Genomic DNA, 17,666 nt, shown 5'->3' with positions numbered 1-17,666 from the left:
ATTTGCTATTAGCCCTGACCTCAAAATTTTTCCTCCCCCACCCCGCGCAAAGAGTATCTTTTTTTCAAAGATACCCTAATGGGACTAAGACAAGTGTATTACCAAGAGAACTTGTTTGCAGCCATCCACTGATTGCAGAGACATGTTTAAACATGTTTTGTTTGAAATAGACCTGTGCATGTATGAACCGGAACCCTAGTAGCAATATTTTTTGATTTACCCTTGTAAATTGAGTCAGTCTCTTTTGACATATAAAAGAAGTTAAACAAGCAAACTAACAAGCAGAGATGGTGTAAGATAGATGCCAAACCACATGGAGATGTCCAGGGAACCAGGAAGCAGAAGCAAAAGAGAAGAGGACCTACCTCCAGAGCCGACAGAGAAAGCCTTCCCCTCGTGTGGGTGCCCTAAATTCGGACTTCTAGCTTCCTAAAGTGTGAGAAAATAAATTTTTGTTTCATAAAGCCATCCACTTGTGGTATTTCTGTTATAGCAGCACTAGATAAGTAAGATAGTGGAATAGCCAGTCTTTATGTGTCTCCTGATGGAATGCAACAGCAAGTACAGCCACCACCGTTGAAATAGTCTTGGCCAAAAAAGATGTAGATGCCTCTAGATCTAACTTCTAGTCTGCAGGAAATACAAAGGATAGAGGAACATGTTACGTGATACCAGGGTGATGCAGTCACTCAAATCTGTAGCGTAGTTAAATCTACAGGGGAAAATGGGCTACTTTAAGAAATTCATTTCATGGGGAAAAAGGGGAATAAGAGAAATGTTATTAAATAAGACACTTGAGACATAAAAAACAAGTGCAATGTGTGGACCATGTTGAGATCATGATTTGAGCAAATCAACTGTAAAAAGACAGTTTGGAGGGCAATCATGAGAATCTGAATATGAATCAGGTATTAAATGAGATTTACAAATTATTGTTAATCTTATTTGGGTAATAATGGTATTGTGTATATGTTAGAAAAGCATTCTTACTGAAAAGGGTGAATTTTACTGAATGTAAATTATACCTTTTTAAAAAATGTTAATTAAAAAATGTATGTTAGAGATGCATACATCTCTTGGCTTGGATTTGCTTCATAATATTCAAGTAGAATGGGAAATGAGGAGTATAAATGGGACAGGATTGAAAAATTATTGATAAATATTTGATGCTGAATACATGGAAGTTGATATGGTTATTATGCTTTTGTGTATGAAAAAATATATATTTTTGTATGAAAACTATCATGATAAAAAAATAGAAAAATAAGTAAAAAAAGACATCCTATTAGTAGAACACCAACCCAGCTCTTCTGAATGCAATGGCCTTTATAGTATCTATGTTTAAGAACTTCAGCTAGTAGCAGGCAGGCTCATACCATGTATAAGATAACATCCTGGTTCCTAGGACCTGACAAATGACTTAGGAAGATAATAATCATCTTCAGACAATTCTAATGCAAGGTACCATGCCAGGAACCCAAAGATTTAGATCTGCTCCAGCTGTAAGAAGTCCTCTGGTTACTATGCACATGTCTAGGGACCCTGGAACTCCAGGCCATGGATGACTATATGCAGGAAGGGCATACCCACTCCTGCTTCAAGACTGGGCATTTTAAGTGAGTAGCAAAATAGGCTTATGCTTTAGTATCTAAAAGGATTATACCAAATAATTACACTAAGTCTACATTACATCCAATGCAGTCTCCATATGTATCACAAAGCAGATTTGAGGGGGAAATGCAAATTTGAAGGAGTATATGGAGGAGGAGAAGTGACTCACACTTCTTTAGGCTCAATATTCCAAACCCAGACCTGACAAGGAGACTCTATTCATCATCTTATCCCTCTCTCCTTTCAAGTATTCAAGCTTTGGTTACCACAGAACTTCCAGTGACAATCATGTTGTTGTTGTTAGGTGCCGTCGAGTCGGTTCTGACTCATAGCGACCCTGTGCACAACAGAACGAAACACTGCCCGGTCCTGAGCCATCCTCACAATGGTTGTTATGCTTGAGCTCATTGTTGCAGCCACTGTGTCGATCTACCTCTTTGAGGGTCTTCCTCTTTTCCACTGACCCTGTGCTGTGCCAAGCATGATGTCCTTCTCCAGGGAATGATCCCTCCTGACAACATGTCCAAAGTATGTAAGACAGTCTCGCCATCCTTGCTTCTAAGGAGCATTCTGGTTGTACTTCTTCTAAGACAGATTTGTTCATTCTTTTGGCAGTCCATGGTATATTCAATATTCTTCTCCAACACCACAATTCAAAGGCGTCAATTCTACTTCGGTCTTCCTTATTCACTGTCCAGCTTTCACACGCGTATGATGTGATTGAAAATACCATGGCTTGGGTCAGATGCACCTTAGTCTTCAGGGTGGCATCTTTGCTCTTCAACACTTTGAAGAGGTCCTTTGCAGCAGATTTACCCAATGAGATGCATCTTTTGATTTCTCGACTGCTGCTTCCATAGCTGTTGATTGTGGATCCGAGTACAATGAAATCCTCAACAACTTCAATCTTTTCTCCGTTTATCATGATGTTGCTCATTGGCCCAGTTGTGAGGATTTTTGTTTTCTTTATGTTGAGATGCAATCCATACTGAAGGCTGTGGTCTTTGACCTTCATTAGCAAGTGCTTCAAGTCTTCTTCACTTTCAGCAAACAAGGTTGTGTGATCTGCATAACACAGGTTGTTAATGAGTCTTCCTCCAGTCCTGATGCCCTGTTCTTCTTCATATAGTCCAGCTTCTTGTATTATTTGCTCAGCATACAGATTGAATGGGTATGGTGAAAGAATACAACCCTGATACACACCTTTCCTGACTTTAAACCAATCACTATCCACTTGTTCTATCCGAACAACTGCCTCTTGATCTATGTAAAGGTTCCTCATGAGCACACTTAAGTGTTCTGGAATTCCCATTCTTCACAGTGTTATCCATAGTTTGCTATGATCCACACAGTCGAATGCCTTTGCATAGTCAATAAAACACAGGTAAACATCCTTCTGGTATTCTCTGCTTTCAGCCAGGATCCATCTGACATCAGCAATGATACCCCTGGTTCCACGCCCTCTTCTGAAACCAGCCTGAATTTCTGGCAGTTCCCTGTAGATATACTGCTGCAGCCGTTTTTGAATGATCTTCAGCAAAATTTTGCTTGCGTGTGATATTAATGATATTGTTCTATAATTTCCACATTCGGTTGGATCACCTTTCTTGGGAATGGGCATAAATCTGGATCTCTTCCAGTCAGTTGGCCAGGAAGCTGTCTTCCATATTTCTTGCCATAGACAAGTGAGCACCTCCAGCGCTGCATCTGTTTGTTGGAACATCTCAATTGATAGTCCATCAATTCCTGGAGCCTTGTTTCTCGCCAATGCTTTCAGAGCAGCTTGGACTTCTTCCATCAGTACCATCGGTTCCTGATCATATGCCACCTCTTGAAATGGTTGAATATGGACTAATTCTTTTTGGTATAATGACTCTGTGTATTCCTTCCATCTTCTTTTGATGCTTCCTGCATCGTTTAATATTTTCCCCATAGAGTCCTTCACTATTACAACTCGAGGCTTGAATTTTTTCTTCAGTTCTTTCAGCTTGAGAAACACAGAGTGTGTTCTTCCCTTTTGGTTTTCCATCTCCAGGTTTTTGCAGATGTCATTATAATACTTTACTTTGTCTTCTGGAGAGGCCCTTTGAAATCCCCTGTTCAGTTCTTTTACTTCGTCAGTTCTTCCTTTTGCTTTAGCTGCTCGGCGTTCAAGAGCAAGTTTCAGAGTCTCCTCTGACATCCATCTTGATCTTTTCTTTCTTTCCTGTCTTTTCAGTGACTTCTTGCTTTCTTCATGGATGATGTCCTTGATGTCATTCCACAACCCGTCTGGTCTTCAGTCACTAGTATTCAATGCGTCAAATCTATTCTTCAGATGGTCTCTAAATTCAGGTGGGATATACTCAAGGTCATATTTTGGCTTTCGTGGACTTGCTCTGATTTTCTCGCCCTGATTGTCACTTGATGATGAGTGACAATCATACAACACAATGCTCCACAATAATGAGACAATAGCAGACCAAATAATAGAACCTTGTGCATGTACCTCTGAGGTCTTCATACACTTCTCTGCTGTACATTTTCCGTGCTGAGAGCTGAACTGCTTGCCTTAGCCCTCCTCATCCATAGGGACAGACAACAGAATGGTTATGAAATAAGGCATCTCTGGTTTTATCAACAATTTGAGGGGCTGAGTATAGAGAGAGGTAACAGTATTCATGTGTATGTCTTGGAACAGGTGTTTTGAGTTGGGTTTCCGGTGAAGCTGTTGGTGGTGAGGAGTGTGTGTGTGTTCTGATGTTCCACCCTCGCCCCTTTTTTTGTAGATAAGATATTTTACCATCTTTGGGAGAGGATAGGGGCAGTAGTGGTGCTAATGGTAAGAGTTCTAACAGTGGTATTAGAAAGGGAAAGGCAAATTGAGAAGCTTCAGAATCAGCTGGCTATATGTAGTGAGGACAAGAGGAGACTGGGCTACTTCAATTAGTAGTAGTAGAGACCTGCCCTCAAAGAACCAAACCAGCCAGTTGATCTGCTGAGATAGTAGCAGAGATATTAAAATAAATTATCACACTAAGAAGAAAAATTCACTGGACCCTGATTAGGGGTTGAGGATAGAGACACTCAAAATGTAGGAAGAGGGTAGAAAGAGATTAGAAGGGCTCACTTCCCTGCCCATGAAGGACTTTTGAATTGGGTTAGGGAGCTGAACTCTGGGAAGTAGCTATGCCCCGGAGTAGGAAGCCATTTAGGTATTAAATTAACAGAAGGAAAGGAAGAGCAGCCTTTCCATTGTCATATCTCTAAGATTTCTTTTTATCGCAATGAGACCTTTTATATTGTAAGACTGACTTATGAACTATAGGCTTGAATATCAGAGAAGTTTAAAGCAACAGGAAATCACTTCTTTGGGGGAAAAACAAAGGATTTATGAATCACACAAAAAAATCATGAATCTCAGAGCACAGCACAATGTGATATGGGATAGCTGGAGCCAATATAATGGATATATTTTCTATTAAATAAAAAATGTTCAAAGAGAAGGGTGTAGAGATATAGGGCTAGATTTTGATGATAGAGGAGTGGGATGGGTAGGTATCATATAGTATCATGGATGCCAAAAATTAGAGAAGCCCGTGAAGGGTTAGTAAGTGATGCCTAATGCCAAAGACAGGTCAAAAGCAGTGAGGACTTCTCAGTGACTGGCCAGGCTTTGATCTTGGAGGTATATGCACGTGGTCTATTATTTGGTCTGTTATTGTGCTATTATTGTGCAGCCTCAGGCATTGTTGTATAGTTGTCACTGAAAATTCCACAGTAACCAAAGCTTGAGTATTTGCAAGTGGAAAGGGATAAGGTGATGAGTTGGGTTTCCTTCTCAGGTCTGGGATGGTTTCTTGAACCCAAGGAAGAGTGGGGCACCTCAGAGAATACCAGAGACCTCCTGGTATAACAATCAAACAACTTAAAACAACGTGTGTGTGTGTGTGTGTGTGTATGCTTCTGCATCTCTGAAGTGGTCAGAAGGGCACTTCAGCCTTAAACCACTAAAATAAACCTTTAAAAACGGCTAAGTAATTTTGTACCATAATGCACCCCCAGGAAAAATGTCCTGATTGATCATAATGTTTTCCCTCTGAAGTTAGCCTTCTTGCCGAGTCTCCCTGCAATGCAAAGACTGCACAGAGTCAGGTCCTATGTCAGGCTCTGAAGAAACGCATTGCTAACAACAGAATGCTCCTGTGTGGCAGAGTGAGGGAGGGATGCAGACTGAAAGGGTATCTGGCGAATGTGCCAGCTCTCTGGAGTTTTTCCGTGACACAATCATCCCCAGGCTGTAATCACCCTCACTGACCCCCACAGCCCCCTGTGTTCCTCCTAGCTCATGCCACTTTTTGTCAGCACCTTCCTATTTAGCAGAGATCCCCATTTCTGATACTTTGTGGGGGCTAATTATCTTCCATTTATCTGTGCAGCCCTGCATTTGCCATCTATTAGTCCAGAAACATAAATGATGTAAATCCTTTTCTATCTGGCTGCACCACCTAATTATTCCTCATTTGTTTTTATTCTCTCTCAATTTAGCATCGTCTGCAAAGTTGGAAATCATGTTTTCATATCATAATTAGGGCTCTAAGAACCTCAGAGAAACTGCCTGGTGAATACACGTGCTTTTGCTTTTCATTTTAATGGTGAATTTAAAAGTGAGAAAATAAATTAGGGCTCAAGAAATAATAGTCTGAAATGAAGGTTTCTGGAATTTAGATGAGGAAACGTGATAGAACAACTTGGGGAGAGAAACATCCAGCATTAGAGGGCAAAGGCCAGCCCCCAAAGTAAAGCCTTCAAGTAGATCAGCATGCTTGCCTCCTTTCTTTGCTGAGGAGAATCCCCTTCAGATAGCCCACTCTCTGCTTTGGGCTATGCCTGGGGATGCACAATTTTGCTAATTGAATAAATACCTTTCATTAAGTATACAGAAGATTTCCTTTTTGATAGGACACGTCCTGGAAGGATTTTAATTACTGTGTAATTTGAATAGTCTTGGCCACTCCTCAGAGAGGATGGGCTCAGAAAGAATCCACAGATCTAAAGGACTGGGGGATCTGGGAACACAGCACCGTGGTGAGGAAGTTCTTGAAATTCTTACTGTTGTTATTTCTGTTTTCTCCCACAAACTATCACTTCCACAAATCCCTGAGCTCTTCTTCAGCACTTTCTTCAAGATTCATTTCCAGGATTTTCTCACATAGCTTCATCTGACTCTAGTTCATCTAGAAATTTTTCTTTCCTTTGTACATGCCCCCTTCTTTATCCTTCCTCCTTCGATAATTTAATCTGCATATCTGTTCCATAAGATTGGAATTTTTATCTCGTAGTATTTTTGTTTGTATTATTTATGCAAGTATGTGCCCTATCTGCAACATTAATTAAAAATATCAAAGGTAGGGATGATGAGTCTGTCATGATAAATTAGGTTAAGGTGCAGTAACAGACAGCCCCCAAAACATCAGCTGTTTAAAAGGACGTTTATTTCTCATATTTCATGCTTATTGCAAGTCAGCAGGGGGGCTCTGCTCCTTTTATTTTTTCACCGACCCAAGCTGATGGAAGCTTCCAGATACTTGCTTCCATAAGCCTAGAGGGAGTAAAAAGCGTGGAGAACCATGCTCTGGCTCTTAAAGTTTCTGTCCCTAGTGACACCTGTCACTTCTGCTCACATTTTATCCACCAAAGAAACAGTGGCATCACTAGTGTTGATGTCACCCTCCCCATGCTGCTTACCACAATATTGTAGCTAAAACACCAGAAAATGTGACAAAATCAGTGACCGTAAAAACCCTGGCAGCAATGAAAACAACAGTGTGTGCTAGTAGAGCATGCAGATAAAACCATGTGATTTGAAGCGTCATCATAATTGGGTAATAATGACAGCACTGCCTGGAGTGCGTTAGAAGGTTCAAAAGGTAAATTAGTGTAGAGTTTTAGCCTTGTAGGCATATTGATACATGTAAGCGGGGCTTACAAAAATGTTTTCGTTGTTATAACTAACTACAGGGGTATTTTTATTAAAGATAATAAATTGCTGCTGAAACACTGCACAAAATTTTTTACAGTCATTTTGGTGTGTCACCCCCTCTGACAGTGTCACCCAGTTGGGTCCGAACCCCACCCCCCCACACAAAGGAACTTACACAGGCATGCCTGAGTTCAGCAGGGCTGGAATGTTTCGGTGTCCTATATGTAGGTGCTCTGAATATTTGTTAACCATACAGTCTATTCCAGACAGTATTTTCCATCTTTATGATCTCTTTTCATAGAGCTACTAAGTATAGCTCTTTGCACACAATGACCACCCCACCCAAACCCCAAACCCACAGCTGTCTAGTCGATTCTGACTCCTAGTGACCCTCTAGGACAGAGTAGAACTGCCCCATATGGTTTTCAAGGCTGTAAATCTTTGCAGAAGCAGACCGTCACATCTTTTTCTTGAGGAGCGACTGGTGGGTTCAAACCTCTGACCTTTGGGTTATCAGCCAAGTGCTTTAACCACTGTATCACCAGGTCTCCTCAGTAACCACCAGGGTGCTTTAAAAAATCCAGCTCATCAGCCAAAGGAATAATTTGGATTTTTAAAAAGACATTACTACTTAGTCGACCCAAAAGTCTGTCAGTTCTTTCTGCCCACTGACATCACTCTGAGATTGTCCTGAACCATGTTTCAATTCTGTGCAGCTAGTCACAGAAATACAGAAACAAAGTGAAAAGCCTGTGTGTACCTTTGACCCGAAGTGATGATGATTGGAGTTTGAATTTATTCTTTCCCTCTTTTAAAGCATTAAGCAAAAGAATTTTAAATTTGGGGCATTGTAGAAGTTGACCTTTGAACATTAATAAAGTGGCTTTTTTTTTTAACTCTAAAATGTTTTGATTTTCTTGTTTGTAACTATATATCCCAGAATGCTCTGTGCCGTCCTCTGGCAGGCCTAGAAATTGAACGCAGCCAACAGCCCGGGTCCAGCCAACATCCTACTAGAGCTGCTGTCATCAGAAATTATTTTCAAGAAGGGAGAACTTGTTAGGGGAAGGAAAAGGAATAATTATAAGAATTTACTAGAGTATGTTAGAAAGTCACAGACCAGGCAGAGTACTGAAGGTAGCTTGAGGGGGCAGCATGAGCAGGCAAGACCTGCTTTATTTTGTTTTAATTGAAAATGGCTTTAATCAGAAGTAGAAAGAATGAGGAGATGGGGAAGCCACAAAGAAAAGAATACAACATTCTGCCATTTTAGGTTCTCTTTTTTTAGGATTAGCTTTCGTATTCCTTGACAGTGCTACATTACTTAACCCTCTGAACATGGGAAATTCAATCTCATAATCAAATGTGCTTTTGCCTGAAATGTTTAACAGCTCTGGCGTGGAAAACATGGGCATCTTGTTTTGGAAGTGTTCAAACCATTCAAAATACCGAGCCCTCAAGCAAAAATGTCAGAAAAGGCTTCTTGTTTACCCTTTGCTTCCTACAAATTTTCCGTCTCTAGCTTCGGCCCAGGCCCATTGCCTCAGGGTCCCCAGAGGGGGCTTGAAAACATGGACTGCTTCTGAGAGTCCAGGTTCTGCCTTCATAAGCAAGTGCACCTGCAAGGCTTACGTCAGCCAGCGCAGGCTCTGGGCACAACAGGGACCCATGTGTCAGAACTGACATCTCCTGCGGCTTGTGCAGTCTTGGATTTCGGCTGCCTGTGATCACAAACAACGGTACTGGCCATCAGAGGTTAGCACCGCTGAGCTGGCTGCTGCTTCCTGTCTTTTAGAGGGAAGGCATGAAAAATGCAGCTTGGTTTAAAAAGTCCTTGTCATTAGGTAAAAGGCAGATGGATGCTTTCTGGAGAGATGCCCAAGCTTTCATGCTTGAAACCAAGATAAATACGTATAGATAGATATAGATATATGCTTTACTTTTCTCACCTGACACCTACATTTGCACTTAGTCATGTGTATAAGTATTTGCTGACTTAGAGGAGTGTATATGAGGTTATTTAAGACTGGAAAATAAGGACTAAACTTTAAAAAAGTTTTATTTAGAAACACCTTAGTTGTGATGTTCTAGAAGGTTAATCTAATTTCCAAAAGGGGCAACTGTTTGGCCATGTATATAGAATCACAGAAGTTTGAACTTGAAAGAAACCTTGGCAGTCATGTGGTGGAACACACCCATTTTACAGATAGAAAACCAAAGTCCAAGAGGTGAAATGACTTACCAAAGGTCACACAAATAGGGACTAGTAGAGTCAGTAGGACTTCCCTGGATGGTGCAAGTGGTTAACATGCTCAGCTGCTAACCAAAAGTTTGCAGGTTAGAGTCTACCCAGAGGCACTTGGGATGAAAGGCCTGACAATCTACTTCAAAAAAAAATCAGCCGTTGAAAACCCTACGGATCGTAGTTCTACTCTGACACACAAGGGGTCGCTATGAGTTGGAATCAACTCTATGGCAACTGGTTAGTCAATAGAGGAACTCAGAACCAACTTCCTGCCCTTGCTATTTCCACAACATGGCACTACACGATCTACAAATCTCTTTTTGCTTTGGAAAATATCCTGGCATTCTCTGAGAAGCAACCCTGCATCTGATTTTATGCCAGCATTTAAAATTTTAGAAATAGAAAAGATCATAAAGACCACTAGGCCAACCCCAGTGTGTATTCTTTGAGTTTCACAACAGCATCAGGAGATGAACAGGAAGCGTGTTGACTTGAGGAAAAGTTGATCTGTCATCAAAATACAATCTCACAGATACAGTTTTATAGCTTCATTGGAATATATTTCATATATCATAAAATTTACCCATTTAAAGTATACAGTTCAGTGGGTTTTAGTACATTCATGATATTGTGCAATCATTACCGCTGTCTAATTTTAGAACATTTTAATCACTCCATAAGGAAATCCCCTATCCATTACCAGTTGCTTCCCATTCCCTACACTTCCAGAACCTGGCAACCGTTAATTTACTTTCTGTCTCTGTGCATTTGCCTATTCTGCACAGATAATTGAATGACTCCTTTATCTGTTCATGTGTGAATGTATACAAAGGCCCTTCCTTCCAGGCCTTGAGCTGGAGCTGCTGGACATCAACAAGGAGATATGATCAGGGCAGATCCACCTTGGAACAGACAGCCCCAGTGCCAGGCAGAGGGGAAGCCTGAAGCCCCAAACACAGTTAAGCTGAGGGACTCAGTGCATCCACAACCAAAGTAGGAGCCATAAGAGCTGGCTGAGAGACAGCCTATCGTAACTGGATAGGCTGAATGCTAGATAGATTTATGTAGAAACAGAAGTAGATCCTGGTATCTACCGGGCCACTGAAAAGGGCAGGGGACATAAAGGAATATCAAATAAGTGAAAAGGATAAAGGGTATGTGCACTAAGACCTAGGAAAACACCATCAGATGAGAAAATAATATTAAAAAAATTTTTTTTCAAATTTCTTCCTTATAGTATACCTGCCTGGAAATATTTTATTTAAAAATAATCTTTTATCACTACAGAAGCAGTATATATGGAAATTAGAGAATACAGATAAGCAAAAATAACAAAGGTAGTCTGTTTCTACAACCTAGATTATCACTATTAACATTTTATTGCATATTCTTCCAGAACTTTTTCTATCTAGATCTATAGCTTTTTTTTCTTTAACAAAATTAGATTACACCGGACATGTTATTTAGTATCCTGCTTTTTTTTTTCTTAACAATCTCTGCCTTAACATATTAATAAATTGCTCTCTGATTGTCAGATTAGACCTTGAGCCCCATACTTCCGTGGAAGAAAAGTATCAAGATAAAGAGCATCGTTGAAAAATTAGAAATAGGGCATTAAGGTTATATCATGGATTATGTCCCCCCAAAAATGTGTGTATCAATTTGGCTGGGCCATGATTCCCAGTATTGTGTGGTTGTCCTCCATTTTGTGATTGTAATTTTATGTTAAAGAGGATTAGGGTGAGATTATAACAACCTACTAAGGTCACATTCCTGATCCAATGTAAAGGGAGTTTCCCGGGGGTGTGGCCTGCACCATCTTTTCTCTCTCAAGAGATAAAAAGGAAAGGGAAGTGAGCAGAGACAGGGGAACCTCATACACCAAGAAAGCAGCACCAGGAGCAGAGCACATCCTTTGGACCTGGGGTCTCTGTGCAGAGAAGCTCCTAGTCCAGGGGGAGATTGATGACAAGGCCTTCCCCTGGAGCTGACACCCTGAATTTGGACCTTTAGCCCACTTTACTGTGAGGAAATAAACTTCTCTTTGTTAAAGCCATCCACTTGTAGTATTTCTGGTAAAGCAGCACTAGATGACTAAGACAGGTTGGGAGTGAACTTTTGTCACACTTTAAAAATACTTTTATGTTTACCGATCTAAAACAATTAGCATATTAAGCATAATATGTATCTGATCCTGTCTTTGGATGATATGACTCTGGCTGCATCTCTTATTTATATCTGGCTGAGCATGTAGGGTTTAGAGTCCAGATGACTAAGGCAGTCCTGATTGTAAATACCATGTCCCATCATCCCTAAATGGGTGTCCTTTCTAAACAAAAGAGTTAGGAGCTTAGAAGGGAGTGGGTTTATGTTAATGGGGGAGGAACGACTCAGAAAAGGAGGGTGAGAATAGTTGCACAACTTTAAGAATGTAATCATGTCACTGAATTGTACATGTAAAAAAAAAAGCTGCTAAATTGTTGTATGTTTTGTGTGCATATTCTCAACAAAAACGAAACAAGAAAAAACTGAAGAATGCTGATAAAGGAAAAAAAAGAAGAAGGAAAAGGGTTAGATCGTACTGGGTTGTTTCCTGGTGAAGTAAAAGAATCTCGGTTTCTCTCACCATGTTTCTTTAGAGAATCAAAGAGGTGGACAACAGAAAAACTTCAGTTAATCTCTAAACAATAAACTGATAGAAGTGATTTCTGTTTTTTAAAAATTCTAATAAAAATGACAATTTAAAAAATTCAGTGGGGTAAATATTTAGCCTACAAAAGTATTCATCATTTGATTCCAAAAAATAATGTGGTTCCTAATTTAAATGGTTACAGCAGCAAAAATTTACTTGTTACTTCTCAGAAACACACCTATTACATACATTGAGGCATGTTAGAGAAGATGTTGATTTTATTTTTAAAAATGGGGTCATTTTGGAAAACAAAAGAACATGATAAAATCACATTAGTATATATTGGAATTATTTTTTTCCTGTGCCTTATTGGAGGTGGTATTGACATATAGTTCAGTTCATATCCCAAGTTCATATCTTTGTACTCCTTCTTACTAGTTGTGTAAACTTAGTTAATTATATCATTTATCTGAGCCTCATTTTCTTCATCTGTAAAATGGATATACAAATACATGCCTTTCAGCATTGTTATGAGGAGTAACGGAGAAACTTCTAGAAAGAATGTGACTCAGTGACTTGCCTTTGATAAATAATGATAGTTCCGAACATTTCCATAGTGTCAGGCACTCTTCTAAACACTTGACATACATTGACTCATTTAATGCCCACAACAGCCCTACAATGAAGGTATTATTCTCATCATTCCCATTTTGCAGTTGTGTAAACTGAGACCAAGAGAAGTTAAGTAACTTACCCAAGGTGACACGACTGATAAGTGATGGAATCAAGATTTGAGCCCAGGAAATCTGGCTCCAGAGTCAGTGCTCTTTATCACCGCACTCCTAGTTGTAGTAGCTCTTCCTTTCTTTTCCTCATTTCTTTTTTTCTGTAAAGCTATAGACACCTCTTTACCTATTCAAGAATTATTTATGAAATGTGTGCACTGTACCAGTGTGAAGTGATGTAAGATCCCTGCCTTCATGAAACGTAGCCTTTCATTGATCTCAACTGCCATTCATTCACTGAGCGGTAAATATTTTGCCTTTATGACCTAAAGTGGGTACTTTGATGTGAAAATGTCTTCATGGACCAGAGGGCAGAGCTGCCTTCATGGTCAGACAACCTGTGAAGTTACACAAGGCCCTGCACTCAGAAGGGCCCCAAATTTAATGTAATGCTCTGCTGTTACCGTCTTGAAATTCTTAATAATTTTATACTTTAACTTGTGTTTTGTAAGTCTACTTCAAAGGGACAATGGAGTTTGCCTGTGAGCAGAGGAGATGCCTGTAATATGTGCCCACCATTCCTTGCCCCCCCATTCACATATAGCATTCACAACCAAAAAACCCCATTGTCGTTGAGTTGATTCTGACTCATAGTGACTCTATAGGACAGAGTACAACTGCCCCATAGGGTTTCCAAAGAACAGCTGGTGGATTTGAACTACCAACCTTTTGGTTAGCAGCTGAGCTCCTAACTACTGCGCCACAATGCCCCCGTAAACACAGAATTCTAGTGGACCCATGATGCATAGGAGTTCAGTGAGACTCAAAACAAGTACAAGATACATGTGTTACATCTACGACTAATAAGCAGGGGAGGGAGGGTGTCTTAGTTATCTAGTGCTGCTATGACAGAAATACCACAAGTAGATGGCTTTAACAAACAAATTTATTCCCTCACAGTCTAGGAGGCTAGAAGTCCAAATTCAGGGCTCCACCCCCAAGGGAAGGCTTTCTTTCTCTGTCAGCTCTGGAGAAAGGTCCTTGTCTTCAATCTTCCCCTGGTCTAGGAGCTTCTCAGTGCAGGAACCCAGGTCCAAAGGACTCACTTTGCTCTTGGCACTACTTTCTGGGTGCTATGAGGTCCCCCTGTCTCACTGCTTGCTTCTCTCTTTTATACTTCAAAAGAGACTGACTCAAGAGACAACCTCATCTTACAGATTGAGTCCTGCCTCATTAACATAACTGCCTCTAATCCTGCCTCATTAACATCAGAGAGGCAAGATTTACAACACACAGGAAAATCACATCAGATAACAAAACGGTGGCCGGTCACACAGTATCGGGAATCATGGCCTAGCCAATTTAGCATACATTTTGTGGGGACACAATTCAATCCATAACACGGCTACTGACAGCCTCAAGAAGCCATGACTTCTGTTGGAACCAGAACTTGCTTTGAACATGCAGAAAGAAGGCAAGGGCGTTTCTAAAAAACAAAATACCGAGGAAGCCTATCATGTCTTTCTTACTCATTTACTCCCTTGTAGTGTTTCCATTGCTTTGGTAAGAATGAAATACATAATGCATGTATAAGCTACAAGATACAAGTTGTGCAATTTTGGTGATTCGGCATACTAGTTAAATGCTCTTATATTTGCATTTAAAACTGGCATTGCACAATATAAAGATGAACAGTAAAATAAATGCTGATGATTAAAATTTTAATTTTGCTTTACTTAGAATGACATTAAATAGCAAATAAAAAACACCATGACAAGTTGAAAGAGAGAGGTTGCAGAAGCAAGGAAAAGCTGTATATTTTCAATGACACTTTTTTCCTACTTTTTAAACAAACGCTCTCACATTTTTATTTTTCACTGGGCCCCACTAGTTGTAGGTGGCTCTGCCTGAGGGTGGAAAACAGCAAGGAACATACAGGTGAGCTTCTTGTCTAAAAGGGACCAGGAAACACAAGGAGTGATTGGATTGAAGAGAAGAGGATATAAGCAAATAAATGGAGGACTTTGAATGCCAAGTTGAAGGAATTAAATTTATTACAAAAGCAAAGAGGACCAGGGAATTGCTGAGCAAAAGACTGATGTAGTTTTCCTTACTGATATAATTTTAAATGCAAACACACAAGCAAGCAGGCAAACAAGCAAAGAAACAGTCAAGCAAACAAACAAGGAAGCAAACAGCCAACAAAACAGCACCTCTAAGCTCTCGAGAAATGGGTAGGGTTTAACAGAGATGAACTGGAGGCTGGGACAATAGGTGAAAGAAGGCTGCATTTGATAGAACCTTCAAAATATTAAAGAGTCACTAAAGATCTAAGAATAAAACTGCAGCAGTGGGTCCTTTAATCTTAAAGGATACGTCATTTCGCATTTAGAGCCTTCCCTTTAAACATAGCTATTACCCGAGGTGACCTCTCCTTCCCATCTTTTCTCAGAAAGGTCTTTCCTTGGGAGAAAATGCATAGTTATCCCTTTATTATTTTTCGAACGGGCACGTAGAGCCTTCACTGCAGCAGCTCATAGGCTTGGCACTTTTCTCATAGCTCCAGCCCTTGGCCAGAGTGTTGTCAAGCTGCACAGGGCCCTGTGGACCAAAGATACACATCCAGATAGCAGCGTAATTACCCTGGAGAACAAACACCGGGATGTTTGTTTTTCTGCCTTGTCTGGCCATCTCCTCCCCTTGTTGTTGTATTCATGGTTGAAGGAACAAATGTTATTCATGCTATAAAAGCAATCCACTTGTCCTCCTTGCTCATCAAGCACAACTCATTTCACGCTGGCACTCGCTCCGTGGGTAATAGGTGAAGTTAATAAATGGCCATTGCTCCAGAATGATAGAAGATCAGTGCGCAACGGTCAGAGACTTTGGACCATGCTCTATACTAACAGAGAAGAGGCAATGCCCATGAGGAGTAAGCATTTTGTTATGACTGTAGCCTGACTTCCCACCTTGTTCTCTTCCAACTCCTCCTGGCTCTGAACAAGGAAGACACTTTCCCTTCCAAAGGCAGCTTTATAAAAAGTGAACTCTCTCTAATTTATTTAGCTTTTCTTGTGCCAATATCCTAATAGTTAGACAGCAACTCCCAGTAAGTGGTTGATTACATTCAAGCAAATACACAGCTGAGCAATTAAGTGCATTTACTGGCACCTTAGCCGACCTGAGGTGGTAGGATTATTTCATAGAAATAATTATGGCTGCTCTAGCCTGCCTTTCTGTGGTTTGGGGAAAATTGGCTCTTGAAGTTGGCTTTGGGTCAAGTGGGCTGTTGCTTGGTTGTTTCTGACTGAGAACTATTTAGATGGATTGTTTGTTTTTTTAATTAGGTTTACGCTAAATGCCATCTGAGTCTTCTGCAAAATTGACTCTTTCCTGCTGAGAACAGGGATCCCATGTCCAATATAGAACTTTGTAAATTAGGTGATTTTGTATATATTATGGGTATTTTAATTTTCGAAGGATTGTTTGCAAGCTTTTTTTGTGGTGGGGGGGGATACCATAGTCTGGTGGAAAGAATAGTTGAGAAGCAGGAAAACAGCATTCCAGCTTTTCCACTAATTGGGTGGGTGACCTCAAGGAAGCCACTTAATGTTGTTGTGCCTCTGTTTCCCTTACCTTTATTACCTACCTCATGGGGTTGTTTGAGATGAAAATGAACCAGTGCACAAGAAAGTGGTTTATGGACGATTGAACATTGTGGAAATGATGTAAATACGTGCAAATCTGCTGGTTTCAGGTCTTGCTGTGTTTGATGGGGCAACCAGTTCAACAGGAATAATGTGTTCACCTGAAGAATTTTGCTCTGAAAGCATGAGTTAAGATTATTCAAGACCAGATACTGTAACAATAACTGTAACTTATATAACAAAAAAAAAATGAGAGTGTGGGAGGGGAAGCTATCATTTGTTAAATGCTTCAGTGCTAGTCACGCATTTTTACCTCATGAAACCTCCACAGTGACTCAACACACTGTTTGTGTCGGGATCACCTTTCTTGTAGCTATTGCAGGAAGAGAGAGAAAATGAAGATACTGCTAAAATATGCTTAATATTAGGAGACAGAATTGGCTGAGGTAAAAAGTGAAGAACTGCTTTAGTATCGAGAAAATAAATAGTAGAAGTGTGTGAAATTGGTGATAATAGCTAAATAGCAGCACAGTGTAAGCAGGAGCAACAGGGCCAAGGCTAAACAAAAACGAACCTGAGGTTAACTATGCATGGAATAAAAACAAAGGAATAGATAACTAGAAAAGCGGTATTAAAACAACTACTAACAAGGTACATTAATTGTATTTAGGAATTTTGTCAGCTCTTCTATTAGCTATTTTATACCTATTAATATACTCTGGTTTGTAAGCTGCATGCATGCAAACTAATTTATTAGTTTTGATCTAAACAAACTATAAACAAATGTATTAAGTGCCATATTCCCACAGCTCTCCATTATCCACACACAGCCCCGTTGTGTCTG

This window comes from Loxodonta africana, chromosome X (genome assembly GCF_030014295.1).
Source record: "Loxodonta africana isolate mLoxAfr1 chromosome X, mLoxAfr1.hap2, whole genome shotgun sequence".
NCBI classification, from domain to species: domain Eukaryota; kingdom Metazoa; phylum Chordata; class Mammalia; order Proboscidea; family Elephantidae; genus Loxodonta; species Loxodonta africana.
The sequence above is the reverse complement of the archived record's forward strand: the minus strand, read 5'-3'. Positions refer to the sequence as shown.